Genomic DNA, 22328 nt, shown 5'->3' on the forward strand with positions numbered 1-22328 from the left:
TTGGACACCACGATACTTTTATTTATTTTTAAATATTTTTTAAGTTGTTGATAGACCTTACTTATTTATATGTGGTGCTGAGAATGGAACCCAGTGCCTCACACATGCCAGGCAAGTGCGTTACCGCTGAGCCTCAGCCCCAGCCCCATACCTTTATTTTATTCATTTATTTTTATGTAGTGCTTAGGATTGAACCCAGCACCTCCAACATGCTAGGCGAGCGCTCTACTGCTGAATCACAACCCCAGCCCCTTAAATATTTTAAAAAATAATATAAAACAAGCCGGCTGTGGTGGCGCACTTTTGTAATCCCAGCAGCTTGGGAGGCTAAGGTAGAAGGATTGTGAGTTCAAAGCCAGCTTCAGCAAAAGCAAGGCACTAAGCAACTCAGTGAGACCCTGTCTCTAAATAAAAATATACAAAATAGGGCTGTTGGTATGTTGCTCAGTGGTCAAGTACCCCTGAATCTAATCCCTGGAACCCCACTCTCCCCCCAAAATAATGTAAAACAAAATCCATGACTGTGGTAGGAAGAGAGATGTACCTCCCCAGACCTCTAAGTCCTTATGGCAAAGGGGAATTAGGGCTTCGTTAGAACTAAGAGTGTTATCATGTGACCTTCAGACTGGGAGAGGAGCCTGGATTGTCCACATAGGACCATGGTCATCACCAGGGTCCTTAAAGGGAAAGAAGGAACAGATGGGCTAGGATCTTTCAGGGAAGGAGATGTAATGGGAGAGCCAGGGGTAGAATGATGTGGTGCACCGTGTGGAGAGGATGTGAGGGATACACACGGAGGAATGTGAGCAGCCCCTAGATGCTGGGAAAGGCTCCTGGAGCCTCCAGAGAGGAATGAAGTCCTGCTGACACCTTGGTTCTAGTTTAGGGACACTGGCATCAGACTCCAATTTACACAACTGTACATAATACATTTGTACTGTTTTAAGGCCCTAAGTTTGTGGTATTTTGTCACATAAACAATAAGAAACCAATGTAACAATGAACCAAATTTAGTTGCTCTTGGAATTGGTACCAGGACTCCACGCTGAGAACAACATCTGGGCATGCTCACGTCTTGTCCACAGAATGGTGCATATTTGCATATAACCATACACATCCTCCTGTATACTTTAACCATCTCCAGATTACTTATTATACCTGATACAATGTAAATGTTGAGTAAATAGTTGTTTTACTGTTGTTTAGGGAATAATGATAAGAAAATAAAAGTTGGCAAATGCAATTTAGAATTTTTTTTTTTCACAGATGATTGAACCCATGGATGCTGAACCTGCAGATACAGATAGTCAACTGTACCAATATTTAAATGAAGACAGTATCAGGAGAGTCTAGGATCCTGGCAGAGGGACTAGAGCCCTTGAACTATGGGGGAGAGTGAGGGCGAGTGAAGGACCAGATAGAGCTGGTGAAGGGGGACACTGTGGCAACTCCTGAGACTCATTTTGGTTGGAAGGCACATGATCTTAGGGTGTGTGTGGCAGATGAGGGTGGGGTGGGTAGGAGAGAAGAGATGGCAAGAGGTAGAGGAACAAAGGACCTTAAGGTTCAGCTAGAGAGCCACACAGAAGAGACCCAGAGGGGTCAGGAGATTTCGTGAATTTCTGTTTGGCCAGCTTATTCGTATTTTATTAACATTATTACTGTTTATGAGTCAAAGAATACATGCACACTGCTTAAAAGTGAAAAACTGAAAGGCTCTTGACGAAATAGCTATTTTCACCCTGACCTTTCCCACCCCCTCCTCCTACTCTTGAGACAGAAACTTTTAACTGTTTTTGTTTTTTTAGTGTTTACTTCAGATTTCTACAAAAAATCTTATTCTTCTACTTATTTTTCAGTTTTAAGTATTTATTATTGATTTCAGAGAAGATGAAAAATTAAATTTACTAACCCCACCCTCTATTTTTTCCTCCCCTAGTATAATCTTACCATTTTTTAATAAATTCATATTTCATGTTTATTAAGATTTGACAAAATTATTTGTAGTTGAGCCAAATAGTGGGCTCTGACTATATATTTTTAATTGTATTACCTCCCCTCCCATGGAGTTAATTATCACATTTATTTATTTATTTATTCATTCATTTGGTACCAGGGATTGAACCCAGGGGTGCCTAACCACTGAGTCACATCCCCAGGCCTTTTTTATTTTTTATTTTGAGACAGGGTCTCACTGAGTTGCTAAGACTGCTGAGCCTCACTAAGTTGCTGAGGCTGGCTTTGAACCTGTGATCCACCTGCTTCAGCCTCTGAAGATACTGGGATTACAGGTGTGTGCCACGTGCCTGGCTATTGCTTCTATTTTTGTTTTTCAAACAATTCATTTAGCACATTGGGCAATCTAGCCTTTTTTTCTCCTCCTCCTCCTCCTCCTTTTTTTTTTTTAATGGTACTGGGGATTGAACTCAGGAACATCTAATCACTGAGCCACATCCCCAGCCCTTTTTCATTTTTTATTTTGAGACAAGGTCTTGCTAAGTTGCTTAGGTTGGCTTTGAAATTTTGATCCTCCTGCCTCAGCCTGGAGTTGCTGGGATTACAGGTGTGTGCCAACACACCTGGGCTTCTTTTCTTTTCCTTAGTGATATCTTCCAGAAGTCCTCTGTGCCTTACTGCCATTGGGTGAGGCTTCTGTGGGACGGCTGTCTAGCTCTCATTGGGAGAGTTCCCTTTACATTCATCTGGTAAATGTCCTCTGCATTTCTCTTTGTTGCAATCCTTCTCTCCTAAATAAGACTTCTCCAGTTCTTGATTGACTCCCTCCTTTTGGTGAAGTATATTTTCTAAGACATACTTGAGAATGGGTCTATAGGAGCTATATATGTTGAGAACTTGCATGTCTGAAAACGTCTTTATTCTACCTGCCCTTTACTGGATAGACTAGTCTAGGCAGAAAACCAAATCCCACAGGACATAGAATACATTATCTGTTGTCTTCCAGCTTCCCTTTTATGGATAAAAAAATTTAAGCTCATTTTGATTCCCCTTTCTTTGCAAATTATCTATTTTTGTTTTCTCTCTGGAAGCTTTTAGGCTTTTTAAAAAATCACTATTGTTTTGAAATTTCACAATGATGTTGCTTTGTAGAGATCTTTTTCTGTTTATCATTCTGAATGATCTCAAGTATGTCTTTTAGTGCTAGAAATTTTTCTTGTATTATTTCTTTGCTTATTTTTAATTTTTATTGTATTTGTTTTTCCCTTCCATAGATTTTGTTTTTCTTTTTCTCTCTTTCCTTTTTATTTTTTATTTTGAGTCAAGTTTCACTATATTGCCCAGGATGGTCTTGAACTCACGATCTTCCTGCCTCAGCCTCCCAATTAGCTAGGATTTTAGCATGCACCACAGTGCCCAGTTCTATTTTTTCTAATAATCTTATTAGTTATATGTTGGAACTTATCAACTGATCTTTATTTAAATTTTGTTGTGTGTGTGTGTGTGTGTGTGTGTACAACAGGGTCTCACTAAACTGCCCAGGCTGGCCTTGAACTTGTGATTCTCCTGCTTCAGTTTCCTGAGTCTCTGGGACTACAGGTGTGTGCCACCATGCCTGGATTTAATTGATCTTTGAGTTTTCTTTTCTGTCTCCCTTCTCCACTTAGTTTTCTTGTTCAATTTTATGGGAGATTTCCACAACTTGATCTTTCAACGCTCATATTGAATTTGAGTAGTTATCCTTTTAAATTATTATTATTTTTTACTTCTAAAGTCACTGGTTTTCTGAATATTTCCCTTTATAGTATTTTATTTTTACTTTGTGGATCCAACACAGTCTCATAAAATAATTCTTATGCTGCTTTTCATTTTGTTAGTTTTTACTTCCTGCATGGTTTCTGTTTTCTCATATTTCCATTTATTTTCCTGTTTGTTTTGGTCTCTGTCTTTCAGGTTACATATTTTCTATACACATATGGTGATCCCTGCTGTCTGTTCATATTTAAAAGCGGGTTACTAGGAAATCATTTGACAGCTACATGGGGAATCTGTCAAGTACTTGGGCTTCATGAAAGGATGATCAGGTGGAGGTTTGGATGCTTCCTTGGTAGATGCCTAGTGTGTGCAGAATCTCTTCTTGGAGAAATTGGCTCAAGGGAAAAGTCTATATGCACAGACTTTCACTTTATCACTTTTTCTGGCAAATTACCTATAGTGGCTTGAATGGTGCCCCCACTCCACCCCCCCCCCCCCGCCACACACACACACACACACACACACACACACACACGATATGCCCATGTTGTAAACCCTGGCGGCACCTAGGAAACTTCCAATGTGAACTTATTTGAGAAAAGAATCTTTGTAGATATAAAGTTAAGGATCTTGAATGAGGTCATTCTGGATTACCCGAAGGGGCTCTAAATCCAATGACAAGTGTCCCATAAGCAATACACTGAGAAAAGAAGATGAGCCAGAGATTGGAATGCTGCTGCCATAAGTCAAGGACAACCTGGAGCTGCTAGAAACCAGAGGCAAGACTGGAGCTCCCTCCCTCAGAGCCTCTGCAGGGGCGTGGCCTCTGGCCCAGGGCTGTGGGAGCATACTTTTCTATTGTTTTAAGCCACCCAGTGTGTGCTAATTTGTCCTGTCAGCCCTACACAGCACACAGCACCTCCCCTCCAGCCAGCGGGTCTGTTTTTCCTGATATGGAGGCCCTTCGGCTCCATCTCTCCTGGGAGGGAGCCTCTAGTCTTTTGCTGGGTGGGGGCAGGGTAGTGGATTAGCTGTGGTAGGAGGGGAGAGGTGAGGGTCTAACCCCAACCCTAACTTTCGCCAAGATTCCTGTTCTCAGCCTCAGCCCTCACTCCCACCATTTTGGTGGCGCTGGTTCTTTAGTACCTGACCCTTGCTGAGATTCTGTGCGAATTCCCTGGCTTCTTCTTCTTCTTCTTTTTTTTAATATTTATTTTTTAGTTTTAGGTGGACACAATATCTTTATTTTACATGTATGTGGTGCTGAGGATTGAAACCAATTCCTCATGCATGCCAGGCAAGCGCTCTACCACTGAGCCACAACCCCAGCCCTCCTTGGCTTCTTTTTAGCTCCTGCCCACTTCTCTTTAGCTCCTGGGCTTAAGATTCTCCTTTTTATGTAGTTTAAAAAATCCATGACCAAGTCTATTAATCAGGGTTCTCCAGAGAATCAGAAGAGAGATACCTAAGAGAAGATTTATCATGGAGTTGGCTCATGCAATTTTGGAGGAATGAGAAATCCCATGATACGTCATCACAAACCGAAGGAGGAGGACAGCTAGTGAGATGCTCCAGCGTGAGGCCACAGGCCTGAGGCCCAGGGAGCAGACAGTGTCACTCCTAGTGCATCAGAGGCCTGAAGACTGGCAGGGGTGGGGTCTGCCCGTGTGAGTGCTGGAGCCTGACAGCCTGAGGAACAAGAGCTCTGATGTCCAGAGACAGAAGACAGAGGTCTCAGGTGGAGAAGGGACAGTGGATTCACCTACCCTTTTGCTCCTTTAAGACCCTCAAGGGTTTGGATGAGGCCCACACACATTGGTGAATGTGGATCTTCCCTCCTGTTCTATCAATTCAAATGTTCGTCTCTTCCCGAAACACCTTTACAGACACACCCAAAATAACGTTTTACCAGGTATCTGGGCATCCCTTAGCCCAGACAAGTTAAAAATGAACCACCACCCTACCTACCCACTGCTTTTCCAACTTCTGAAATCTTAATAGCTCTCAACCACTATCAATCTTTTTTCATTATCTTTCTTTTTGTGAATTTTTTCTTTTCTTTCTCTCTCTCTCTCTTTTTCTTTCTTTCTTTCTCTTTCATATTGGGTATTGAACACAGGGGTTCTGTATGCCCGTCAAGTGCCCTGAGTTACATCCCTAGTCCTTTTTACTTGGAGACAGAGTCTCACTGAGTTCCCCAGGCTGTCCTCAAACATGTGATCCCTTCCTCAGCCTCCCAAGTCATTGAGAGTACAGGCATGGGCCACCATGCCGGGATATCTTTTTTAACTTTTAATTTTTATTTTTTGTACTGCTGGGATTGAACCCAGGGCTTCAAGCCTGCTAAGCATTCATTCTACCATGAAGTTGTACTTCCAGCCCTTGCCTTTTTCAAACATATTTTTGTCATTTAGTAGGGTTTTAGGAAGGAAAAAGAGTACATTCCATTACTTTGTTTACTTAGAAGATTCCTGTTCTTAATTGTAGTTATAGATTTTGATGTCTGTAAGGAAGGTCCCAGTACTCTGTAATTTGCCACAGGCCTCACCACTCCCTACAGTACTATACCAGTCTTGTTTGCACGTTCACGTTTTCTACCTGGCTTCCTCCTGTGGACATCTATATTTATTATCACTCCTTCAAGTACCCTCCAGAGATCAGAACTCCAGAGAACCGTGATGAAGAGGGTATTTCGTAAAACAACTTCTGTTGAATTCCTTCCACTTAAAATATACCAGAACAGGGCTAGAGACAGAATAAAATCAGAGTTAGAGAATTGGGGCAGAAGAGGAGGGAATTAAAGGTAGCTCAGCTGAGCTTGGTTGACTTTATAATTCCTTGGTTATAACCTAGGGAAAAAAATATATGTATATCTCCTGTTTCTCCCCCTGCCTCAGTCTTCCCATTTGGCCAAGAGGCATAATCATCTACTTTTGGCAGAGTGAGTCAAGATGGCAGAAGCCTCAACAGAAGGAAACTTGGACGCTTTGCTATTTTCACTTCTATCTGTAGTGATGAACGTGATCTTGATTGGCGTTGAATCCAACTGCTCAAATGTATCTGCTCTTTTCCATTAGAACTCTCTGGCTGGCCCCGCTGGCCTGGAACACCATCAGAAGGAGAGATCTTGTTACCGAGAGTCCTGCTACTAGAATTGGTACTCGCCAGATCGGAGACATTCAGAGACTACCACCCTCTGAGCACCATCCTCTACCCATCTGCCTCCAACATCCAGAGGGGGAGGGGTCTTTCTGCCAAGGAAAGGTCAAAGGGCAGTAAGAGGGATTCTGGGAAGAGTTGGAGATGCCGAGGTAGTTGAGGCTCTAAGTAAAATGGTGACCGTTGTTCTAGATTGAGCCCTACAGTAAGCCGCCAAAGTCCAGCCCAAACCCAAATGGAGTCAGCGGTGCCTAAATGCCTCATCATCCAACTGAAACTCTAAGAGGCAGATAGATCGGCTTTTCCTGAACACAGGAGATTCTAGTCCACTTGAGCTGATATAAGAAAGACCCCTCTACTTCCAAAAAATGACCTGAAGTGGCCTGCTGTTCACCGACCAGGGTTCCTTCTACTGTTCTGTTTCCACGTTCTTGTCTTACAGCGGGACGCTTCTGCTCCTGCCCAGTGGGAGACACCATTCCATTCTGTAGACCAGAGGCTGCCCTGGTTCATGAACCACAAATAAAAGCCAATTAGATCTATAACTAAGCCTGTCTTAATGTGGTGTTTTGACAGACGACGGTCCTAGCTCCTTTCTCTCTGGCAGAGGGACTTGAAAGGGAGCTTTGAGGCTGCTGAGCAGTTGCAAGGGGGGAGGGAAGTGGAATGGGCTGGGATTCTCAGGCAGGCCAGGGAAGCGCTTGGCAAGTGACTGGGCATTTCCTCCTCCGTCTCCCCTTCTCCCTGCAGCCCCCAGCCAGGGAGCACTGGGTCTTCCCACAGCGCAGGGACGCCGTCCACTGCTGGTGTTGGTTGCATTGAGTGGCATGGCAGCACCCAGCACTCTCTGTCCTCCCTCCCGGGGGATGGGGTCCAGTAATGCAGGCTGCAGCTGTCCTGGCTGCAGCTGCCCAGGACACCCCCTCCTCCTTAACCACAGGTGCTAATGCCCAGACATGGGGGATCTGGAGAGGAGAGCCAAAGGGAAAAGCAGAATCTGACAGCCCCAAGACCCTGACCTCTTCCTTTATTCTCCCCCTCCCGCTCCCCTGCCCTGCCCTCTGTCAGCCCCCAGGAAGCAGCAGACACAATCAGCAACTTTCATTTAAAAAAAAAAAAAATAGAAAGGCACTTTAGGGCTTTTATAGAGGAGGCTGAGGCCCATTAAGACACAAATTAAATCTTTGTGAAAACAGCAGAGTGCGGAGTCCCTGCGTGAGGAAGGCCCCTCACTGGCACTGCTGCCCCCAGCCCTCTGCCACTGGCCTTGGGCCCCGCCTCCCTCCTCTCTACCCCCAGGATTAAAGTGCATCTTGGCAGCCAGAGGGGAAATTAATCAGTCTCTGCATTAAGTAGGTGAGAGGGCTGGGCTGGCATGGGGTGGGAGAGAGAAAGAAGCAGGTGAGGGAGGGGAGCACCCAGGCCAGGATGGAGGTGGGGGCCCTTTGCCAGACACCACACACTGTTTGATTCAACCCTGTCACCAAGCTTAGGAGGGAATTGCTGTTGCCAACCCCCATTTTACAGACCCGGAAAACTGAGGGTCCACTGAATTAAGTGATGTGAATTGTCATGCTGCTAACGTCATGGGGATTTGAATCTCCTTTTAGAGGACAACAGGAAGAGAAAGACTGTTCCTCTCTCTTTCCTCCCTCCACTCATCCCAGAGCACCTCTCTACAGCTGATTCAGGAGCCAGGAGGTCCTACCTGCATTTTCCTGCGACTGGTCACTCTTGAGAGTCCTGCAGAGAAGGTGTGGCTTTATCTGGGTCTGGAACCCCCCAGAGCTGGGTGAGTAGGGCGGGAGGAGCCCTTAGCCTGTGTGGTTTGGACAAAGGAGTGGGGGCGGGACAGGCTGTGGCCAGGCAGGCTGCAGGGTTCAGGAGGGGCCTCCTGGAGGACCAGCTCCCTGGAAGGCTGGCACGTGTCACTCATCCTTCCTTCTGCAAGTGTTTGCTCAGCACCTGCCGCGCAGCTGGTGGGGGACTAAGTGCTTCAGTTAGGGAGCAATGAGAATGAGAATCGTGCCGTGTTTCTTCTTTCTCAGAAGCACATTTCTCCCGCAATCCTAACATTTCTGAACTCAGGATTTGTCTTACGAGCAGTGAGCGTTAGTTATTTTCTGCCAGTGTTTGATTTTTCTTGGAGGTACAGACAACCAAGTGTGTCCCAACCAGGAAGCTTAGATGCAGTAGAATTTGGTAATCACCTTGCTTATCTCCCTTCCTAGGTGCTGGGCACTGTTCTGACTGGGTATTGTTAACTCCTTGGGTCCTCCTCATTGTCCTGGGATGGGAACGAGTGCTGCCCCCATTTGAGAGGTGGGAAACTGAGGCACAGGGAGGTGAATCTCATCTCTCCATCAAAGAGCGCACAGCCTCCTGGGCTGCCTGGCTGACGTCAGCTGCTGTGGGGCTGTGAACAGGGCAGCAGAGAGAAGGCCGGAGCAGGGGCTGCCCTGGGAAGTGGGCAGTGGCCTCCCAGCCCGTTTCTCCAGCTCCACTCGCTCCAGCCCAGGTGGGGGGGAAGGGGAGGTTGGGATGGCCCAGGGCCGAGGAGCCATGGAGACTCTCTGGGAACTTCAAGTGGAGAGCCTCATCCTTCCTGGCCCCTCCCAGAGCAGACACGTGGACATTCATTGGGGTTTAGAGCCCTCTCTTCTCCTGGTCTGTGGAAGGCTGGGAGGGACCTGCTGATGGGAAGGCTTACAATAGGGTGGAGAGAACTGGAAAGAAGTTACTAGAAGTCGCACCCCGTCCAAAGAGGGCCCCGGACATGTCTCTCCTCCCTGCCAAACCTGGGATCCTAGGCAAGTCACCAGGCCTCAGTTTCTCAATCCCGATAGTGGGACGAATTCTCCACAAGGAGACCCTGGATAGGAGCCTAAGAAATATGGGCTCCTCACACCTTTGTCCCCACCCTCTGTGTCCTTTCTGTCCCTAACCACCTCTCCCTCCCCAGCCAGTCCTTTCCCTTCCCCAGGCAGACTCCGCCAAGCGCTGGGAAATGAAGACCTCACCTGCCAAGAAGAGCTGGGAGGGGCGCCGGGGGCCCTCCCGCACGCAGCCTGGAGCTGTCAGGCTGGTGGTAATTAATTAATCAATCCGTCCAGGGCCCGGGGCCGTCATCAGCAGCTTCTCCTGGATGCAGCGCAGCAGCAAGGACGGTAGCTTCTCCCAAGAGGTCAAGGCCAGGGAGGCCCAGCCAATTTCAGCCACGTGGACCTTGGTCCTCAGCCTGAGACCTGGTGGGGGAGCTGAAAGGAGGGGCTTGTCTTCCCAAGCCTGGTGTCTCTCACTTGTTTATTCATTCGACAATCCCTATTGAGCACCTGCTGGGTGTCTTATGACAGGTCCGTTGGAGACGGAACTTGGGTCAGGATGCCGGCCCACTGGCTTGCTCTTTAGAAACCTCTCGGAGAGGAGCAAGGAGGTGGCCTGATCTTCAGGGGGCTCAAGCACAGCCAAGTCATCCCCCCCTTTGACAGGAAGGCCAGCCCTTTCTGCCACCTCCTCAGTTGGTCGTTGGTTGTGGGCTATGGGGGGTGGGCAACTTCCAAGACTTCAGCAGAGGGTGATGCCACAGCAAGGGCACAGCTGGGAGCCATTAGCAGCCAATAGCCATAGCAGCTGAGGGATGGATCCACCTGGGTGGGTGTAGGGGCCCTGCGCACGTATCAGCAGGTTCTATTACACCAGCGATTCTCCAAGTATGACCTCTGGACCAGAAGGACCAGTATCATCTGGGATGTTACAAAATTTAAGCCCTGTCCCAGAGACTGGATCTGAAACTGTGGGGTGGGGCCCAGCAAGCTCTGTTGTAAGGAGCCCTCCTGGGGACTCTGCTTACACAGGAGAACAGTGAACCCCATGGTACAAGGGTGAGAGATCCAGTCACAGTGCTAGTGCTTCAGGACCCAGAGTGTAGTGTGGCTGAGTGACAGGGTCCCCCGGGGTCTATTTGTAGGTTTGTGGACTAAGGTCTGTGGTTGGTATCTCAACTGCTTTGACCAGTTTCCATCATTCTCCTACAAACCTTCATCTAGGAAGTCATCCAGAGTCTACGACCCCCTTCAGTTCACCTTCAGTACAATAGTACAGCACCTTTCCCTCAACACCTCACCTCCTCTTGGTGCCAGTCAGAGGGGAGATATTCCCACAAGGGCATGCGCATCCCCAGCGTAGGTTGGGTCTCTTCTAGCTCTTTTCCTGTTTCTCTTGGTGTGAGGGATTGAACCTGCCTCTCCCACTGAGCTACATACACCTCCATCCCTTCTCATTATTTTTCATCTTGAGGCAGGGCCTCTCTCTAAGCTGTCCAGGTTGGCCTTGCATTTGTGATCCTACTGCCTCTGTCTCCTGAGAAGCTGGGGTTACACCATGCCCAGCTTATTGGGCTCTTTCTTAGAAGCTATTTGGTTGGCACCTGCCTGCAGTGGCTTCTCTGGTATAGACATGAGCGAGTTGGAAAGAAGAGGGGGGAACTCAGGTCTTTTGAGTCCAAGCTCTGAGAGTATCTGCAATAAACAACTTTGGCAGAAGCAGCATTGTGATTCCCACAGATAGGGCGGGACAGGGACTCAGGAGCTTTCTGGGGCACTGGAAGGGCCATATCTTGGTCCAAGGGTGATAAAACACATGTAGAAATAGATTAAAAAGTGATTGAGCTCTGCATTTAAGACTCAGGCATTTATTGTTTGTAAATCATCCCTCTTTTTCAGATTGCCAAAAAAAGCTCTAACAGTCAAAAAAGACAAATATTGTATGATATCACGCATTGGAGACATCAAGAGTGGTCAGAGCCACAGAAGTAGAAAGTAGAATACTGAAGAGTGGCTGCCAGGGGCTGGGGGAAGCAGGAAATGGGGAGTTGTTCATGGATACAGTCTCAGTGTTGCAAGATGACAAAGTTCTGGAGATTGGTTGCTCAGCAATGTGAGTTCCTTAATCCTACTGAGCTATACACTTAAAAATGGCTATCATGGTAAATTTTATGTTATCAAATTTATGCTTTGGGTATTTTAATCACAATTTTAAAAATTGTTTTGAAAAATGCCCCTGGCCCCTCCTGCATCTCTTTGGGATGCTCCATGAGGTCCAGAGGCTCTGGAGAAGTGGCTACCCCGTGATAGCACTGACCAGGGTTGACCTCTCTGGAGAACCAGCTAGGGCTTTAGAATTGGGGGGCTAGGGAAAGCACAGCTGCTCTCCTATGACATCCCCACAAGGTGGTTTCCAGGCTGGGCTGAGACACCTTCTAGTGAAAGGGATCAATCCTGCCCACACTTGAAGGTGAGGCATGGGAATGCAGGTTGCTTAGGAGAACCTCTCCTCTGCAGAGCTCTCCTAGAAAGTCTATACTTGTCTGAAGTCCCACATCCCCAGCCCTATTTTGTATTTTATTTAAAGACAGGGTCTCCCTGGGTTGCTTAGCACCTCACTATTGCTGAGGCTGTCTTTGAACTCACAATCCTCCTGCCTCAGCCTCCTGAGCCACTGTGATCACAGGTGTGTGTCACGGTGCCTGACTGGGTTTGATTTTGTTCTGATTAGATTTGGGGCTCCATACATTTGAAATTTTCTTTGCCACTGTCCACATGGGTCCAGCACCAGGCACACAGGGAACATTCATATGGTGATCCGACCTCTACCCTGCACCTTTGTGTCCCATTTCTGAATGAGTCCACCTGCCGGACAGTTAGGAACATTCCTGATTGTCAGTCCTACGTCAGGACGGCTGGTGGTAACACATGGAAGTGGCTGAGAATCAAATACACATATCCACTAAGGCCAGTCTCAATGGGTCATTAACTCGGTTTCTCCTGAGCTGGATCCCACAAATGCGGCCAGGCACTCAGCACCTCTCTGCGCAAAGGAACATAGATGAAGAGAAATACAGGGTGGGAGGAGCCTGGGATTTTAACTCATTATCGACACATTGCAAATTTTACAAAGCCATACCCATGTTACCTATTTGCTAAAGACCCTCTGAGGGTCTTGGGAGGGGCCTATGTCAATGAGTGGCCTTGAAATAGAAACTGCATTGGGCACATGGAGAAGTCATCTCTTTCTGTGAGTTCCCAGAGGACAGGGAACTCTTCACTCTTCTCTTTTACTGGATAAACATGTGCCTTTCCCAGTTCCTGGCTTCTCTGACCCGGTGGCGGTTTGTTTACAACCCTTTAGTTGGGCCCAGAACTGAGTAACAGCCGGCTGGTCCCACCAGCCAGAGCAGGACATCCAATTCAATGTATCCATTGATCCCTTCAAATGGCCTTGGGGCCTGTGTGTCACCAGTGGGCCCTGCCTATCTTTCTTTCATGGACTGAATTGGCAACTATTTCTGAGGGTTTCATCTGGGCCAGACCCTGAGGTAGGCCCTGGGGATCTAGAGGCCCAACAGGGGGCTTGTGCTGTGGAGTTTACAGCCTTCCTGCTCAGAGCTGCGGCTATAAGCTCTTAACTGTCACCCTGTCCGGTCCCCACAGTCAGCTTTCAGTCTCAGTCTCAGGGCCTTCCACAGATCCTCCACTCAATTTCATCTTATTAGATTTGCTCCACTTGGCCATTCTGCCAAAATCATTTTGGATCTTCTGTGTGCCCTGTCTTCCCGTTCCCTCTGGCTCCGTGTCACTGGTGAATGTGATAAGCTGCCTGTTATGTCTTCATTGCGGTCCCTGATAACAGCCTTCGACTGCCTGGGCCGAGAACGAGCCTGGAGGCGCTAGAAGTTTCCCTCCGGGTGGACACCGATTCCTTAATCAGTACCCTTTGGGGACAGTGGTTCAATGCACCTCATTACATGGTCACCCAGCCATGTGTGTCCATTAGTTCTCAAGGACATCCTAAGTGGCCTTGTCACATTCCTCAGTGAAGTCCAGACTCACCACCTCTGACACAGCTTCCCTCTGTCAGTCTAGCAACCCTGGGGAGGAAGAAGAGAAGGTTTTTGTTCTCCAGTCACCAATGTCCCCCCCCACACTTTTTAAAACTTTTTATTTAATCATGCATTCAGAAAAGTTCCCAGATCACTGATAGCTCAAGGACTTTTCACAAAGTGACACATCATGTAATCAGCACCCAGATCAAGGAAAAGAGTCTTCCCACCCCCACCCCAACTGAAGTCTCATCATTTCTCTCTCACCATCCCACGTCGAGTCACCCTCTTGGGACTTCTGACACCATAGATGAGCTTCTGCCATTTTTGAATTTTGTATAAATGGAGATATACAGGATAGAGTCTTTTGTGTTTTTTTTTTTTTTTTGCTTCACATTATATGTGACAATTATCTGTATGGTATGTCACTGTAGATGTTGAATCTCATGAATGCATAATATTCCACTATATGAATATAGCACGATTTATTTGTCCATTCTACTGAAGATGATTAGAGTGCCTTCCAGTTTGGGACTATTATGGGTAGTGCTGCCATGAAATTCTGTTATTTATAATGCAGCGTGCATATGGACCCACATATTGGGTCTGTGCCTAGGAGCGGAATGTCTGGGTCATGATATGTGCATTTTGTAGATTTGCTAAAACAGTTTTGGAAAGTAGTTGCGCCATTTTATACTCCCACCAGCAATATAAAAACATCCTCGCCAACATTTGGTATTGTTGGTCTTTTTAATTTTATCCCTTCTGTGGGTGTGAAAGTGGCAGCTTGTTGAATTTGCATTTCCCTGGTGACTAAGGACGTGGAGCACTTTTTCATGTGCTTATTGGCCATTTGGATAGCCTCTTGGGTGAAGTGTCTGTTTAAATCTTTTGCTCATTTTTCTATTGGGTTGTCTGCCTTTTACTTATTGATTTGTTGTGGCTCCTTTTTTATATTCTGACTGTGCACCGACTCTACTTTTAACCTCAGCTAATTATTTTTGCAAATGAGTGTATTTGATCCCAGGAGGTAGCTGGGAGGGAATGAGCATCCACTTGGTGAAAAGCTAGAATATGAAGGAGCTTTTGATTTTTGGTTGTCATTGTTTGTAATCAGGCCGCCATGTTTTTTCTGGAAAAGTGGTGAGGGTGTGTGGAAGGTGAAATGATGCAGAAAAGATGTGTTGAGGGGAACAGGGCAAAAGGGCAACCCAAGAGTCTTGGTGGGGCAGGATGGCAGGAGGGCATCACAGCATTTTCAGGGACTTTGAGGTTAGGCACTGGCCTCGTCACTTCTGGACCTATGATCTTGGATTTGTCCCTTCTCTTCTCTAAATATCTACACCCTCCTTTGGGAATCAAAGATAAATACCCATCTCACAAGGTTTCTGAGGTTAAATAAAAAGGGCAGCTTATAAAATATAATATTTATGCAAATATCATATATCTCTTAAAATTGGGACAAACCCATAGGTGTCGCTTAATATAGTAGCTGCTCAATAAATGTGCATTGTTGAGTATCTAATGTGTACCAGGTAGGCAATCTAGTATTAAAGAGACTCCGATGTCAGCTTGCCTGAGTTCACATGCCTGTTCTACCAATTACCATCTGTATCTCCTTGGGAAAATAGTGTCTTTGTGCTTGTTTTCTCGACTGTAAAACAGGGAGAGTGCACCTAACCACACACAGGATGGATGTGAAACTTAATGAGATAATTTATGTAAAGACCTATACCGGCTCATAGAAGGCCCACGATGTTAGGAGACAGGTTAAGCAAATTGCCAAGTTCATATGACCTGCAAGAACCAGAGCTGGGCTTTGAACCTAGGCCTCTGTGGGTATGTTGCAGTCAATGCATCTAATTTCCCTGCTGTCTGGCTCATATTTGTCCCCTCTATTTCCAGGAATATCAGGAAAGCCTTTGTCAAATGTCCCACTGTATTTCTCAGGGGGTGAGAGGTCTGCACCCCTGGATGCAGATACAGGGTGGATGCAGCAAGCCCGTCCTGGAACGTGAGGAGGGGCAGAGACTGGTGCATCCCTGAGCACCGAGTTGCAGATCCAGCAGGAGCCCCAGATTGACTCTCCCGAGTGCCAGGCCCTGCAGCCTGGGATGGCCCCGGAGCTTTCTGTAATGAGCCTGCCATATGGCTGGACAGAGACTTATGACTTCTGGTGGCTGGGCCGCCTCCTCCCGCTTGTCCTCCCTGGTTATTTATCACATTTGTCCCTCTAGAGAGTCAGGGCCATCGCTTACACTGTCCAGAACAGGGAATGCAATAAAGCCAGTTCTACAGGAGGCCCAAGCCCTGCCCCCTTCACTCAGGGCGCTCCTAGGGGGGATGGGGCAGGCCCCCTCCCCCACAGCAATGCCAGCCTGAGCCAGTTTCCCAGGAGGTCTCTAGCAGCATCAGTAAGACAAACACTTGTCACTGATGACACCACCTCATCCCACCACTCCCATCACTGTCACCCTCCACAGGAAGGTGATTACAGAAGGAGCATCCCCTCACCTGGAAACCCGATAGTCCAAAGGCTCCAAAATCTGAAACTTTTTGAGTGCTGACACGATGCGACGAGTGGAAAATTCCACACCTGACCTCACGTGACAGGTTGCAGTCAAAATTCTGGCACGCTAAAAATATTGTATAAAATTACCTTCAGGCTCTGTGTCTGAGGTGCAGGTGAAATATAAATGAGTTTCATGTTCTGACTTGGGCTCCATTCCCAAAGATGACTCATTCTAAATATGCAAGCATTTCAAAATCCGAAAATATCTGAAATCCGAGACAAGCCTGTTCTGAAGCATTTTGTGTGAAGGGCTGCTCCACGTGTCCCAGGCCCGCCTCATTACTCACTTGAACGGGGCCTAGAGCAACAAGGGGATCGGACTTTTCACAGCTGTTTCTGTCTCTGCTCCAGACTTTTTCTATCTCTCTGATGGGCCCTACAGAAAGCAGTGGCCTTGTCTGGCTTCCCCTGGTTCCATGGAGGTGAACTGGAGTCACAAGAAGAGCTTGGCTCTAGACAGACCTGACCTTGGGCCTGTCTGTACCACTGACCAGATGAGAGGCCCAGAGTCACACCCTCCCTGCCCCAGTCACACCTTCACGGCCTTCAGTAGTCTTGTCTGTAGGGTGGGAGACAGTAAGAGTCACCCCACTGGGTTACTGTAGGGAAAGGCATTAAGGGTCTGGTACATAGTAGGTGCTTACTAAGTAGAACAACAAATGATCACCATCATTATCATCACTCCCAAGTGAAACCGCTCTCCTTCCAGAACACCCTTTCAGGAACAGGAACCTCCTTTCCTCTGCCCAGAGAATTTTCGGGGCTTCCCACTGTCCTGGTCACCTAGCCCAGGATAGCAGCTTCTCTCCCCGTCTCCTGCTACCTGACCCAGTTTCTGTGAACACCCAAGTTCCTCATGGAGCAGAGACGGCAGAGTCACATCTCCAGGTCTCATCGTCCTGTTAGGACAACATCAGTGTAAACATTAGTTATTCACAGACCCAATTACATTTTGATTGCTCTGACCCAAGTGAGATTGGGGTTACTCTCAATCCACATTTATTTTTTGGCACAAGCTTCCTAAGGCGTGGGGAAGGGAAAACAACCTCTCTCCCCCTCCACTGTCCCTGGGCAGGAAGCTTCTCTGGGGTACCATCATTTCTTCTCCTCTCCTGGTCCCCAACACAGCCACACCCGGACTCGCTGCCATTCAATGGAGAGACTGGACCAGGGAGAGAGGATTTTGGTTAGAATGAAAGGAAAACTTTCACCAGGGAAAGGGTAAGGGATGGCAAGGGGGGGAGCCGAGCATCTCTGCCTACTGGGGAGACTCTCAGGGAAGCCCCTGATGGGGATGGTGGGCTGACACAGTGCCCCCACGTTCCAGACTGTGCCTTTGGTTAAAAAGTCGATTCTCCCAAGGTCTTCCCCAGCCCACTAGATCTTCCCAGTGGCTCGGGCCAAAAATCTTAGAGTTATCCACAATCCCTTTCTTTCTTTCTCTCCAGTCTATCAGTACATCCTTTGGCTCTACTTCAAAGACGTTTCTCTGCCAGGCGCAGTGGCACACGCCTGTAGTCCCAGCAGCTCGGGAGGGTGAGGCAGAAGGATCGCAAGTTCAAAGCCAGCCTCAGCAACAGCGAAGCACTAAGCAACTCCGTGAGACCCTGTCTCTAAATAAAATACAAAATAGGGCTGTGGATGTGGCTCAGTGGTCGAGTGTTTCTGAGTTCAATCCCCAGTATGAAAGACGTTTCTCACCACTTCCTCTACTCCCACCTTGCCCCAGCCACTGTCTCTTGCCTGTGTGTCTGCCATGGATCCCTAAGTGGGCTCCCCCTTCCCTTATGGTCCACTCTTGACACAGCCACCAGAGTGACCAGGTCACTTCCTGCTCAAAAGGACACATGATGTTCCTGTTTCTCTCAGAATAAAAGATAAAGTCCTTAAAATGCCCTACCTGGTATGGCCTGCTGCCTTCTCTCTGCCCCTGCCCCTAGGCTCTCCCCCTCGCTCACTCTGTTTCGTCCACAGGGAGACCATGGACAGCCCCGTCTTGGTACTGAGGGAGACTTTCTTCCCAAATATCTGAGTGGCTTGTTCCCGTACCTCCTTCACACTTCTGCTCAACTGTCACCTTATCCAGAGAACATTTAGGCCCTCTACTTGCCAGGTCCCAGCAGAAAACAGATGGCACGTTCCAATTGAGATCCTCTGAGGGGAGTCCATGAAGGCGTGGGCAGGGCGCTTGGAAGCCACAGGGCCCAGGCTTCACAGTGGCGTTGTGGGGTGAGCTGTGCCCATCCAAGGGGCAGAGGTCACAGAATCCAAGAGACAGAACGGGCTACACGAAGAGGGTGACCTGGTAGGGGCTGAGCGGTTTGGCCAAGGGACGCAACCAGCCCAGTCGCTCTCTGTTCTCTGGTCCCCTGTGGGACTCCCCTTTGAAGGAATTCCAAAGAAGCCAGAGGTCAGGGGCCCCACTGACGTAGTTCCCTTCCCTCCCTGGGCATGGAGTCAGGTGGTGAAGGGTGGAGAGTGGGTCTGGAGGGGCAAAGGCAGGGGGTCCAGGTCATCACCCCTGACCACACTACTCGACCATCACTGCCACCTGTCCCCACATCCATCCCTCGTCTAAAATACACATGTTTGTCCACTGGGTTGTAACCTCCATGAGGAAAGGGATTTCGTCTGTTTTGTTCGCAGACACATCCCTGACGCCCAGAACAGTGCCTGACATGTCATAGGTGCTCGATGACCCTGAGATGGAGTGAAAGAATGGCCAAAGGGGAGTAGTGGGGGAAGGGCCAGGTGAGGGCTAACATGGCCTGAGGTCTCTTCCCATAGCCAAGCTCTCTGGGTTTGGCCTTGGAAATTGCCATCTGTAATGGAGAAAGAATGCCTTCGTTGTTCAGGTAATTGGTAGTAACTGATGGTAATTTCAAGTAATTAAACACTAATTAATTCAATGAGTCAGTAATGTATTTATTTATGGTATCTGTATTTATTCCTTTATAAATATTGGTATTACTTTTGTCAGGCAATTAAAATCCACTGGAGAAGTCGCTCTGGTCCCAGGAGGTTATGGAAGCTGCTCTGCCCAGAGCCAAGAATGAGCAGGGTTGTGTGAAGGCTGGGGTCAGAGCACCCACGGGGAGGGGACACACCCAGTGGACACTGGTGAGGGTTTTGCGTGTGTCTGGCTGGTTTGGAGTTGGGACTTCAGACTCTCAATCCCAAATCCTCTCCAACTCCTCCACTTTCTCTTTTATTCCTCTCCCCAGTTCCAAGGGATTCTTTTGGGGTTGTAATACATGAGGTCTGTGGGGACACAGGGTATGGGAGGGCCTCCCCTCCTTGACTTCTTTTCCAAGAGAACTGCAGTGGCTGAGCCCTTGGACCTCTGCCTTGAGGCCTCGTCCCCTTGACACATGAGCAGCCAGTTCTGGGATAGAGAGCGGCTGGAGAAAGAGGGAGAAGAGAACCCGGAAGGAGTTAGCTCAGGACCTGAGGGGCTCAGAGGGTCTATGGAGGGCGGGGAGCTGGGGAAGGCCTGGGGGCAGGAAAGGTGAGCCCCAGGCTTTGAGGGCCTTGTTGACTTTGGGCTGCGTGGATGTTAAATATTCAGGTCTCATAGATGGACTGGTACAGAAGGCAGAGCAGTGTCCCCCATAGAAGGCACTGCCCTGATCTTCCTAGATTCCTGGTACCCGTTCCCAAATCGCTAAAGCCTTCCGACCTATCAGCCGGTGTGGTGCATAACGGGTCTCCTCTCTTCACTAGTCCTCTAGAGCTGCAGCTTCCCCTCCCTCGGTGGCCCTTCCCCCTGTAGTAGCACTGGGAGACACCCCATGTCACCGGTCTCCAGAGCCTGTGTCTGGATCAGATCCTGGGTGTGATGTATTATCGGGCAAGTTACTTGACATCTCTGAGCTTTGGTTCTCTCATCTGTGAAATGGGAATGATAAGCGTCCCCGTCTCACAGAGTTGGTTGAGAGCCTTAATATGCTGACACCATCGGGCCCTGTAGTCTGATAGGAAGTGATTAGTCCACATCAGTTTAGAATGACTTCCGAGCTCTCTGTAATTTCTCCCCCTCCAGACTGGAGGTGGCATTTTCTTGGTGGCACACCTTCACTGTTGGACCCCAAATGTTGAAAGAGAGTCCTCTTTCCTGTGCTCCTGTCCTCACCTGCTGCCCGGCCTCTGGGCAGGTCCAGCTGCACCGTGACCTCCAACTTCAGGCCTCTGACCACGTCCTTGTGTCTCTGACCCTGCTCCATCTCTCTCGTCTCCCCACCCCCCTCCCCCTCTGTTCCTTCTGTCTCCCTTAATTAGCCACACTCTGGAGCCGAAGTGTTTTTATTATGTTTTATTTATTGAATGCCTTTACGTTTCCTGTTCTTAATTTAAAAGGCAGATCGATAAAATGCTTTATATTCCTTGCTTAAAACAAAACCGAGCAAAGTTAAGTTGTTCTTTGTTCATGAGGGCTCTTCCTTGCTTCTTTCTTTCTCTGTAGGAAAAATGAGGTTCCTCATCCATATTCTCTCAGTGGACAAGAGCACTTCATTCACCCAGGCGAGTTCACTCAGTTAATTATGCAGCCAACAGTGATGGAGTCTCACGCGTGTGCCAGGCTCTGTGCTGGACTCAGGGAACACAGAACTAATGCAAAGCCATGTTCCCGCCCTCTGGGTACCCATATGTGCCAATGTGGACCGCACTGCAGGTGGCCCAGGGAGGGAGTGGGGGAGTTTTCCTGGGTGGGAGGCAAGTGGGGCCGAGAATTCAAAGAGGAGCTGATGTTCTGATTCTGGTTCACCCAGAGCAGACCCTAAGACAAGGCGAGTGTGAGTAGTTGATCTGAAAGGACCAGAGGGAGCGCTTTCCGGGGGAAGGCAGAAGAGAGGTGATCTGCCAAGACAGAAGTCAACACAGGGCGCATCAGATGAGCAGGTTACCACTGAGCATCTGGGGCTCAGCCCTGGGGAGACTGGGTGGAGCATGCCTCAGAGTTACAGCGAGGGGCCGGGGGACGCAGACTCTTGTCAGCTGCCATCATTCATCAGCCAGGCGGCCCCTGGGAGGCACTGATGCCCAGTTCTCTTGGCCTCTGCACGGGTGGCTGGAGGGAGCCTCCAAGCAAAGAAATACAGGTGGTGGCAGTTGGAAGTCAGGTGTGTCCACTGAAGTGGCAGGATGAAGGAGCACCAGTGGGACACCGACATCATCTCCTGCTGCAGGTGTTGGGGGAGGGGAAGGGTGTCCCAGACAGGTGGCCAGCTCGAGCAAGGGCACAAAGGCGCAGGCCGCTGGGGCCCAAACATAGTTTCAAGTGGTTCCAAAATCTCAAGTCTAGAAAATCTGGCTTTGCCTCGCCTGGGCCTCCGCTTCCTCCTTCATGGAAAAGTGATTAAAACAAACCAACCCAACAGCCCTTCCCTCGCCATCCCAGACGATTTGCACACCGCCCCCCCACCCCGTTGGACCTTGCCGAACAGACTCCAGCTCAGCCCTTTCTCTGAATTCCTCTTCCACACTCCTGCCAGCCCGCCAGGCCCTGGGCATGCGAGGCTATTTATGATGTCCTGTCAATATCTGTCTTGGCGGAGGAGCGTGCAGGGGACGGATGGAGCCTGGGGTCCTATCCATCAGTCACTTGGCTGCAATCTCTAAAGAGATTTTAATTGTGAGCTCAGATTTACTCCGGTCATCAGCATGGCCCGCCCGCCTCTTTACCAGCCCAGAGTGGGGCCCGCAGGCCCGCTGTGGTTTGCCAAATGCACGTCTTGTAGCAACGCTGAGGAAATATTTGCTGCAGTGAAACAATGCGCCTGGCGGAAAGCAATAGCCCTAAATCGCCCCCTGACAGCCCACCAGCTTCACCGGGCACTCCTTCCACTCCCTACCTCCTTCCCAGACACACTCCGACTACCTGCCCGGGGAACAGAAGTAGTGGCCTCAAACCTGAATTGGAGGAAAACTGAGGCAGGGGATACCCCTGCCCCTCTTCTGCACCATGTAGTAGAGGGGACAGTAAGATAACTAAGTGGCAGGGGTAGAGGG

Source organism: Marmota flaviventris, chromosome 6 (genome assembly GCF_047511675.1).
Source record: "Marmota flaviventris isolate mMarFla1 chromosome 6, mMarFla1.hap1, whole genome shotgun sequence".
Classification (NCBI taxonomy): domain Eukaryota; kingdom Metazoa; phylum Chordata; class Mammalia; order Rodentia; family Sciuridae; genus Marmota; species Marmota flaviventris.